Consider the following 12,271-nt stretch of genomic DNA (forward strand, 5'->3'; position numbering starts at 1 on the left):
TACTTTAAGTACTTAACATCTTTGTTTTTACATAAAAGCCTGAAATTTTCATGGGCTTTTAAAATAAGAATGATGAGAGCATAAAATAAAAAAAAATTGTCCTTGATGGCCTACTGTTACAAATGTTTGCATTGGAATGCTGATTAGATGCATTTCCTTAGGCAGAAATAAAGATTTTGAAAATGTCTATATTCATCAAGATTGCATTTACTGCCTATTAATATTAAGTAGCCACAGTTTCTCCTTTGACCTGATATAATGAACACATCTTTCAATGAGATATTTGTGTCCAGTGATAGAAAAAAAAATGTTTTGAATTTCAGGTCCTTTATGGGGACAAAAAGTCAATTATGTAACAGAAGAACCCTGCAGAGCAGAAGGTCAGAGTTGCTTATTTAAGCCATATCATTTAGTGTAATTGACCTTAAATAGCTTGTGTTTTTAATAGGTAATGGTCAGACATGTGCATTATCCAGAGACAAGACTTTCATATAAAGTCAATTGGATCATTAAGGTCTGATCCAAACTTTTTCGAGAAAGCAGAGATGCCAAGATCCAGTAGTGTCACCTATTAAAGCTACCAACATCATTCCTGCGGTTCTTTTCATTCAAGGTGAGAATTGAATTCATAAAGACTCTCCATAGGAGACCTCATGGCTGAGAAAAATGAAATGAAGACTTTATTAAGAAATAATGGTTTCAATAAGCCAAAGATGTAGAGGCAATTTTAATGCACAAGTGTAAGTTCATTTATAGGTAGGTAAGTAGGTTCTATATTTGTTCCCCTTGAATTTGATTTGATGTAAATCTAGATGACTTCTGAAGGAAGGCTGTAACAAGAAATAAGCCAGCACCTTGCCCACTGGAACATTATGTAAGATCCCAAAGGCTGCCATACTTGGAGAAAGACCCGACTATCCTGTGTAAAAGGATTGTCTAGACAATCTTAGAGTCTCTATGAAAAGAGAAGCCATGAAGACCATTAGTTAGTTGTTCCATGTGAAACTTCATCAAAGACAGCAGGATAAACAATGCAGGCATGCCTTTCTGAAATTAGTGAGCCACACAAGTTCCCTAAGGAATTTGTTTTGAAGTGTTGAACTTAACTTGTGGAATTATGTATCTCTCCAGACAATGACAGGTTAGCTTTCTGTGGTTGTGAGAAATTACCTAAGGTAAGCAACTTGAAGGGATTTTTGTTTTTGGATCACCTCTTATGGTTTTTTGTTCTGCTGTTTTGGGTCCATGGTAAGGTAGAACATCACGGCAGGAAGCATGTGGTGAAGAAAAGTGGCTCACCTTAACAGTGGGGGAGCAAAGAAGAAGGTTAGCCAACATTGGAAAGAAAGAGTGTGAGAGAAACCTGTTCATACAAGAACAAGGGTCTAACACACAGTATTTCCTTCAAGGGCACAGTCCACAGGGGTCCACTTCCTCCAAATACTGCGTACCTCCTACAGTTCCTGTCATCTCCCTATGTATCTTATCCTATAATCAATCCATCAGATCCCCTTAAAGCCCATCAGCTTTCAATCAAGCCTTTAGCACATGGCCTCAGGGAGGACATTTTAGAACCAAACCATAACAGAAGGCAAGCTCATTAATATTTATTATTTATATGCAGAAATCTATACACAGATGTCTATTCATGAATACATAAATTCAATCTTTCATCTATATTTTATACATTCTTCAAAAATTTCAGTATAAGATTTATTGTTAGATCTCAAAAAAGAATTAGGAAGATGATAAATTGTGCACCCCTATTTTGGAAATTGAGGACTCTTAAAGTTACTCAACTGGAAAGCACATAATTCAGGTAATAACATGGAAGCAGAAATGCAACAAATGACAAAGAATATTTTTATTGGGAGTGGACCTTGATGTGACTTTGAGAGCTATTGGAACAGTAGTGTAAGCTGTCCCTTCCATATGTGTTGATGGGTCTGACATGTCAGCCAGATTGCATGTCAGAAAGGAAAACTGGATGGCAGCATGAGCAACAAGCATCCACACAGGTATCTGAAGACTCAGGGAGCAGCTGGAGCCCATAAGAACAGACTGCAGGTTTATCTGGCTCTTCACACATCTAACCTCAATGTCATAGTCACTGTACTCAGGTGTTCTATGCTCCCCAAGAGAGACTGATGTTCTACCCTGTAGTTGCATATGAAATTATGCATAGGTGAATTGATTGGTGCCTGTACCAACCTTTACTTCATTTCCATTTTCTAAGTCTCATATAAAACATCTCACAGCTTCATTTCCATTTTCTAAATCTCATACAAAACATTTTCTATGACTGATGCAAACCAAAAACCATGTAAGGAAGTTTTAGAAAATGCAAGTTAGTACAGGTGACTTAATAAAGAGCCAGCACAAACTATAGGGTTTCCGTGACTGAATCATGGGCTGATATCCAGCATTTGCAAAAGAGGAAGGAGCAGAGCCCAGAGAAGACACACACACATACACACATGCACACACACACGCACACATTCACACACACAGACATACACAAACACACACACACAGACACACACACATACACAGACACACAGACTCACATACACAGACACACAGACACAGACACACACACACACACACACACACACACACACACACACACAATCTACTTGTTATGTGATAACTTCTCTCATCTTTGATGAAGCCACCCATCCTTGCTTAACAAGTAGAAAGAGTTCTCTAGCTTGGTTTATCCACATAGCACATTTCATTCGAAATATTAACCTTCCCTTTGACCTTTGCTACCATTCATAATTCATGCTTCTGTTTCAATCAACTACTTTCTTTAAGCACTTCTTACTAAGTAAATATATTCTTGAACACAACCATAAAAATGAGATTAACCATTTACTCACCATTATCAGTTGTACTTCAGTGAATAAATTAATTATGTCTCCATGCTGAGTCATTGGACACATGACCATTTGAAAAAGCCAATGCCAAGCCATGGGAAAAGATATGAATAAATACTCAGGGACATTTATGATTGTTTTTGCTAATTGGCCAGACAATACATGACAAATTCATTCTTAGAAAAATAGTGCATTTTAATTTCTTTTGTTGATTTGTAAGACAATATGTTTTTCTGTTTCTTTCTTTTTTAACATTCTTATTATTTGGAATCTGAGCCTGAGGAATCATAGCTAAGGCTAAAGGTACAAATGTCATTGTTTTCTTGAGCCTAGAGAAGCTTCTCCAAGCAACAAGTCCTAGGAAAAAAACAAGCAAACGGCCAGGTAAGTCTTCCAGAATATTCTAATGGGATAAATAAGAAAAAGTAAGAGTCTGGGTTTCAGAAATGACAACATACAGAAGGAGTAGAGCGATGAACAACCAGAGACAGGAGCTGGAGGGACAACTCGGCAGTTAAAAGCACTGGATGCTCTTGCAGAGGAGCTGGGTTGGGTTCTCAGCACCCACCTGGCTGCTCACAACTATCCCTACCTCCAGTTCCAGGGCATCTGACATCCTCTTCTGGCCTCTACAGGCATCAGGCATGCACTCAGTGCACATACATACATGCAGGCAAAGGACACATAAAACAAAAATAAAGCTTTATTAAAAAAGAAATGGGAATAAAGGCAGAAAGGAAGAGCTCACCTCCAAACCTTCCTAGCAGTCTTCAGTTTTGAACATGGACAAGGAGATTCTTTTTGCCACAAACTTCTTGAAGACTGTGTTAGTCCATTAGGAAGAAATGAAATGAAATGAAAAGACCCAGAACTATATCAAATACAAATGGTGGTAATACTATACAGAACCTAAAATTTTCAGTAGAGTGATTCAGAAGCAACATATAAGGATAAACAGCCCTTGACACCTTGCGGATCCTCTGGTACACACTTTAGCTTTCATATTTGCTCCAGAAGTGTCCACTATGACCACACACAGTCCACTATCCTACATCCAAATTCATCTTAAAATCATAAAAGACTTACTCAGCACTGACATGTAACAGCTCCTGTGCCACCATACTATTTCATAAGATGACAAATGGCAATGCCATCCATAGACTGCTCCTGGATGGTGTTGTTGATCTTAGGTTGGCCAGTGAAAGAGGCCGAGCATGAATGAGGTTGTTACCTGGGCCTATCACTGAAGCAGTAGCTGCTCTTACAACAATGGTTGCTACTTTTCTTTTCTTTTTCTGGAAAAGTAAAACAAAACAAACAAACAAAAACATGGCTGTCATGGGAAAGCATTGCGGTATTGTCTAACGGTTGCTCTGGAATCCCATTCAAATTCAGAGCAAATGGAAAACAATAGCACTGTAGGAAAAAAAAAAAACGTTCTTTCAAGGAAAGGAGTTAAATTTACTTTGAAATAACCCCTGTGTGTCATAAGGAGTTCGGCTTATTCATTGCTGTTACAATTCTGACATGACAGAACTGTCATAACCATCCAAGGTCCATTCGCAAGGTGACAGAAAATGTAAGAGAACACACTCTAGAGAAGAGTGATGAGCGATGCTGTGAGAATTCCTCCCAAGGGAGCCATGAGCAGCAACTCCCCCTCCTCAGAAGGTCCCAATGACAAACCAAAGTCAGATCCCACCAGAGTTCACCCTGGAGAACCAATGAGTTTATTGAACTTACTTACAGAGTATGGAAGGAGAGTTATGGATGATAACTCTAGCCTCTGGGTATCTGACACCCTTATTCTATCCTCCTCAGGCACCTGCATTAGGCACCTGCATTCATACACGTGTGCACAAGCACACACACACACACACACACACACACACACACACACTCACATACCCCTAAAAATAATGAAAATCAATATTTTTACAATATTTGTCCCTTCAAACTTTCCATATACCCCTTTTGGCTCTCTTTCAAATTCATGGCCTCTTTCTTCACTAATTATTGTTATATGCATACATGTATGTGTATACACATAAATATTTCTAAATATAACCTCCTCATTCTGTATGTTGCTTATATGTATGTTTTCAGGGGAGACACAGCCTCACAGCAAACTCCCAGATCCTCTGTCTCTTACAATCTTTCTGCCCCCTTGTCTCCAATGTTTCTTGAACCTTAGGTGCAGTAATGTTCTACAGACATACCTGGGCTCTATAACTCTGCGTTTTGATTGGTTGTGGTTTTTCTGTACTGGTCTCCATCTGTTGCAAAGTGGAGTTAAAAAAATTCTCTGTGTCTTTCCCTTTTCCTCCCCTCTTTCTTACTTCTTTCCATCCCCTCTTCCTACTTTCTATCCTTCTTTTTCAAAACAGAAGGTAGCCTGACTGCTGTCTTATTAGTGTGTTAAAATGCGAGGGAGAATTTGGGTGAAGTTACCTGCATGACATGGACAGTGACTCACATCTTCCAGTCTATTAGAATGTTATACATTTTTAAACTTGTAACAAGAGAAGCAGCAGAGACTTCAAAGGGAAACATGCCTTTCCAGTCATAGTCAAAACAAATCAGGCAGAAGTCATCTTTGTATGTCATCTATGAAATGAATTTGTGTGTGTAGGAAATTCTACTTTCAAATAGTCCAAATGACAGACCCTTTGTTATATATTAAGAAATGCATAGTGTCTTTTGTGTAGAATTCTATTCTTATGCTTAATTTAAGATGACTCTTGATATGTTAAGGGTTTAAAAGATGAACTTTATAGGTCATGTTAGACTTCAGTGAGTGAGTCAAAGGTACTACCTACATCAGTATTTTAGAAGAAAAATGATGATAAGATGATAGAGTCTGAGACTCTAAGACACCCATTTTGATTTGACTTTCTGGAGAAATTTGTATACAAAAAAATTGTATGATTGAGATACTTAAAAACATCTTGTACTCTGTAGCCTTGAAGAAAGTGGTAAGGGATCAAGCCAACTGTGCCACATTTCCATTCATAGTATGAAGGATATGCCTCATTGGTATCTCTTTGGCTGTTCTGTATTATTCAGACTTCTGCCTTGCTCTGTTTTTTTCTATCAATTTCCTTGCATATAACCAATAAGAAACTAAAATTATCTGAATTTGTTTTTGGCACAGAGATGTTACTGGCATTGTACGAGGACGGTTTCAACTTTTAAAAATTCCCGATAATAAACTCATAAACCCTCTGGTTAAGAGAAAACTCCCATGAAAAAGAAAAAGAGGCCTTTATGTAGCAGAAGTTTTCTCTGGTCCTGCCCAGCCCCACAGACCCTGCAGCCACTTATAAAATAATCACTCAGAAGCTTATATTTATTAAAACTGCTCAGCCATTAACTCAGGCCTACCCCTGACTAGGTCTTACATTTAAACTCAGCCCATTTCTGTTAATCTATATGTTGCCACATGTTCCGTGGCTTTATCTGTGTGCTGTTACATGCTGCTCACTGGACAGAGGACTGGCGTCTCCTGGCTTAGCCTTCCAGCCTTCTTACAATTCTCCTTGTTTGCTTACCCTCCCTGTACTTCCTGCCTGGCTACTGGCCAATCAGCATTTTATTTATCAACCAATCAGAGCAACACATTCATAGCATACAGAGCAATATCACCCCTCATTTCCCCCTTTCTTTCTATTTAAAAGGAAGGTTTTAAGTTTAACATAGTAAAATTACATATAATAGAACAGTTATAAAGCAATAATTATAGTTACAATATCTAGTCTATTTGTATTTGGCAAAATTAAAGAAAATATTCTATCTATCCTATATTTGTGAGTCCAAAGTTTTATATCTAACTTATCTCTTATCATAACCAAGGAAAATTATAACTATCTAGTCTTCAACTACATCAAAGAACTCAGAAGGATATATTACCTAAGTAAACAGGAAGAGCATTGTAAGCAACTTCCAAAAATCTAGACTGACAGCTGCTTGCCTAGACAATCATGCAAAGTTCCTCTGTAATGTTGGGGGCATCCATCCATCTTCAGCCCATAGGCCTAGTCTCTCAGTCACTTTTCTCTGTGTCCTGTAGAATGTCTGGCAATTTCTTCTGTGAAACATGAACCTGAAGAACCATTTCACCTTGTAAAGTTCAGTTTGTCACCTTCCTATGGGTCTTGCATGTCCAGCCGAGACAACATTTTGTCAAGCAGTCCAGGCAAGAACAGTTTCTTGCACAAATGGCTGTTTTTGCCAAGAAGATAAATTCCATATGGAGTGTCTTCAACACTCATCTTTCTTTTTGAAGTAAATTGGTGCTGCCAGAAGCAGACATGTCTCACTGTCCAGAAAGTCTAAGTTTTTAAAACATTTTAAATGCCGTATTCTGTAGGTTTTTGAAATGTTTGAAGACTACCTATCTATCTGAAATATATCTATGTATACCCAGAAAACATACATGACTGTAAGTTTGACTATCATAGAAGACTAATTATTAATCTGTATTTCTCAACTATACATTACAATTTCAAATGAGTTGCACAAAATACTTTAAACAAGAGTAGAAATATATATACAGTATAACAAAATTAACTTTAAATTTGTATCAATAAACTAAAATCTATACCAATGTAAAACATTTTAAACAAGTTGCTCTAAATTTGTATCAATAAACTAAAATCTATACCAATGTAAAACATTTTAAACAAGTTGCCCTTTAAAAGTACATTCAATAATCTACCTTTTCATCCCATCATATCTATATCATATCCCCTTTTTTCTTTAGAAACATATCGACTATGACCAATAACAATTTGTAACTAACAATCTAAACAAAGACGGCTTACCATAGACCATGAAGTTTGTAAGTAATATAAGCCTCTGTGTGTTTAAGTGGGTTTGAGCGGCTACAGGACTAGGTGGGACACAGGAAAACTTCCAGCTTACACCTTTAAATGAATGATGGTTGATGATGTCATGATGATACCATAGACATGTTCGCTTTTTCTGGAAATGGACTTCACCTTAGAGTTACTTTTTAAAAGATTTTTGTCTCTCCTAGCAAGCTAGATTCTTAGAGAAAAAAAAATAGGCATGTTAATTATGTTTGGGCCCATGTTGGAGCACTGAAAATTAACATTAAGCAACTTTGAGAATGTCTAGAGTTCAGTTGAAAATCACCATAGGAACACATACTGGCTTCATAGACATGCCTTGTTTTTTTCTCAAAGGATGAGGTTTAGACTATTTTTTTTAGTTTTTTTCAGGAGAACAGAGGTGGAGAATAAATTCTGAAGAAAGTTTCTCCCACACCCCAGGCCCTGCTCATATTGCCCATTCTGGCTGGACCTAAATGAATTCCCACATCAACTGGTAGTACTTGAATAAAAGGTCAGCATTCCGTTCTACAAAGTCAAAGAAAGTCCTGAGAATAAATATAGGGTTTGTACACATCATTCTAATTCTTGGGGCTTTGAGGCAATTGTAAGTGTGATTTATTATGTTATTTATTCTCTACAATAGTGTTCTGCTGCTGTGCCACAATTGTACATGTAAGTGTGTAATAACTTGAAACATCAAGCTATTTGAAATAACAGACCTACCACCCCATTGACTACTGAGTTTGAATATCTATTGATAATAATAAATATGGTTTTGCTGCCTAGGGAAAAAAAACTTATTTAACAGTTTTCCCTCATAGCCATTTTTACACCTGAAACCTAGAATCTACCACTCAATGTATTTCCTAGCATCTAAAGTGAAATGAGAAGAGGAAGAACCCTTGTATGCAGCATTATTCCATATAAATGAGAAAAGAGATTGCCTTTATTCATGTTGAAAACAAAGTCACCAGAGAGAATTGTTAATGCTCCTGGAAGGTGAAGGGAATGTTGGTTTTAGAACAAGGACATCTGCCTTCCATGTTTTGCTCTCTGCCTCCAGCATTGTCTAAAAAAAAGTCTCAGGGCTAGAATACAATATGCATGTGAAATCTGTTCACTAATTTATACCCTTCTGAAGAATGATGCTATATCCAGAGACATTAACTTTTCATGTATTGATAGACTATACTATATACTTAAATATGTTGCTATATATAAATACAAAATATATTTAAGAATGCACTTGAATTTATATTTCTGAGGTTCCTCAATAGCATTTTAAGCCCCTAGAACAGGGACACTGCTATTATAAGCTCACACACAAGTAAATTTCACATATTACAGAATTGACTCTCTCCAAAGCAAAATAATAATAATATCTATGCTATGGCCTAATTTTTTATTACTCATGATTTATTATAGGACTGTGATTGGGCATGTTAAGTTTCATGTAACAATTATAAGGAGTTGTAGCAATTTCTATTGCAGTTATTGGCAATATAGTGCTAGAAGTGTTCTAATATTTCAAGTTAAGCTAGCTCATCCTTTTAAGAACTACGTGGTTCTCAAGAGCATAGAATTGTCGGGAACTGCCACTTTTAATGGGAATGTGATGAAAAGTTCTGTTTCCATATCTCTTAATGCAGTGTTATTGCCATTAATGAACTCCAGCTCCATGTAAGAACAAATAAACACAAAGCAAAACAAAAATCCTACAGGGACAGCTTATACCCATCTCAGCTCTCTAAAAGCACCTTCAGAGAGAGACTTTAGCAGGCACACACTCAGAGAGTAAAATGTTCACCATGTACCATGATTTCATATTGCTGCTGCTATCTACTCAAGATCAAGTTTTATTGGCGCTGGAGAGAAAGGTATGTATCCAGGATAGCAAGGAGTACCATCAAAAACTAAAATGTCCACAGACTGAGAGATGGCTCAGTCAGGAAAGTAGCAGCTATGGAAATCTGAAGCTGAGATTCCAGATAACTCATGCTCTCATAAAAGGCAGGCTTGTTTGTGCACATCTGTTGCCCAGTGGTAGAGTTTGGGGGTTGGGCGGCTCTTTGCCTGCTGTTAACCAGTTAGTGTGGCCCATCAGTGAGCTCTGTCTTCTGTGAGAGATCCTGTCTCAAAAGATAATGTGGAAAGTAAAAGTGGAAGACATCCAACTTGCCTACGCGTGCATACACACACACACACACACACACACACACACACACACACACACACACACTAGTTACACATATACACACAAAGCATTCTTTTTTACTGTGTCACTGCCTTTATGGCATTTTTGGTTTCAGTTTGTTTGTTTGTTTGTTTGTTTGTTTGTTTGTTTGTTTGTTTGTTTGTTTTGCCCTAATTGCAGTACTGATAACAGATTTTTACAACAGTGTTCCCAAATGCTGGTAAAAAATCTGCTGAATTATGTGTAAATTGGAGAGAGGCCAGGGTGTTGGTTACCACAACAATGGTTCATGATATTTGGAAATAGATTCTTAAAAGAGTCTGAGAATCTCAGCTCTCAGATGCACTTTGGAAGATCATCTAATCCACCTCCAAACTCTGCACTCTCTGCTCGGTCTCCACCTAAATTAGACAGTGGCTATTCCAATACACCCCTCATTATCCCAGGAGAATATCAACTAATGATTTTTATAACCTTGAATTATTTTACCCAGTCAAGAATCTAGGATTAAGAAAATTCCTCCTGTTTAAAATAATTATCCAATATAGTAAAAGGGAAAAAACTTACAGAGAGTGAAGCAAGATTCTGGTCTGCTGCCTATAAATAAATATGAGTCCATGAACATAATTAAACGTGGCTCTAGAGAAAATGCCTCCCAAGACCAAAGTACTCCCTCTCATTGATGCCACAAACCTTTCACACATGTCCAGTTTCCCTGTCAGAAATGTTGCTCATCAACAATGAAGAAATTGCCAGTCTGTGGTCTAGTTCAACCAAGAGCCGTCTTTAGCCAGATCCTGATGCAAACACTAGTCTAAGTTAGACACACCCTTCCTGTATTGCCACATCTTCTTCCTGGATATTTTTATAAGAAACATGTTCGTTGTTACGTTTTCCCATTACCAAAATTAATAGTAAGTTCTTTGCCGTAAGCTTCATTCCAGTTCAAAGAGAATATCCCAAGTATTGTTCATTTTAAATTCTCCAGCTCAAATTTTCTTCACAGTTCTTTTTCCTTTTGAAATCAAATTTACATACATTGAAATGCACACATCTTAAGTATACAGATCTAGGCATTTTGCAAGCAGCATACACTTGTGTAACTTATATCCCATGAAAATGTAGGGCTTTTTTACTCCCTCAAAAAGACTTAACATGCTGTTCCATCTGACTTCTCAACACCAAAAAACAAAACAAAACAAAAACCCCAGAACTTTGCACTTTGTTTTATCACAGATGAGCTTTGTTTGTCATAAGATTTTATATATATATATATATATATATATATATATATATATATATATATATATATATATATGTATATATATAATTACGTGTGTGTGGAAGTGCGCGCGCGCACACACACACATACACATTTGTTTTTACATATGATATGTAACACAGGGTATAATCACCATATCTGACTTCTTTCCCTTCCCATAATTGTTATGCATTTCTTCAAGTTGATATATTTCTTTTTATTGATAACATTCTATATTTTAAGTGCACAAAAATTTAGTTGCTTCCTGTTGATAAAAAGTTACATGGTTTCCAGGTTATTTGCTGCTATAAATAGAGGTACTGCTAGCATTTTTGCTCTAGTACTTATGTGGATGTTTTTTTATTTTTCTCTGGTAAATGTCTTGAAACAAAAACTTTGTAATATATATATATTTAACTCTATGAGCTGTCAAGCTATTTTCCAAATTTCCTTCACTGTTCTCTTTCTTGGGGCTAATATATGAGAACTACATTTGTTCTCCCATCTTGCCAAAACTGGTACCAAATACTTTTTAAATTTTAGCCCTTCTAGAAGATTGGAAATGGCATCTCATCAGAGATTTGGTATTTGATTTCTGATAGCATTATGTCTATTTGTGTATTACTATATCGTGTTTCCCATAAATCTACCTATTGCCTATATACATAACTAAATTTGGATTGTTTTAGTTCCTGTCTATTCGACTAAATTTTAGTATGATAAATATTACCTGCATATTTGCATGTGGAATTTTCTCAAAGTTCTATTTTGAGGACAAGAAGTTTAAATTTGAGTTAAGCACAGCTTACTATTTTCTGCTATATTTATTCTCCTCCATGTTCTACTTAAGAAAAGCTTGCCCAACAGTGCCCAAAGACCCCATGCTTCTTCTAAAAGTTATATAATATTTGGTTTTATTTTTAGGTCCATATTTCCCTTGAAATTTTGTGTGGATGGGCAAACAAGGTTTGAGGCTTACTTTGTTTTCATATGTAGATTCACATATGGGGAAAATGCTGGATGAAAGTGGCTGCATTTTCTTTGAATTGCTGTTCTGAATTGCTTTGATAGCTTCATAAAA

The sequence above is a fragment of the Peromyscus eremicus genome, chromosome 14, assembly GCF_949786415.1.
Source record: "Peromyscus eremicus chromosome 14, PerEre_H2_v1, whole genome shotgun sequence".
In the NCBI taxonomy this organism is placed as follows: Eukaryota; Metazoa; Chordata; class Mammalia; order Rodentia; family Cricetidae; genus Peromyscus; species Peromyscus eremicus.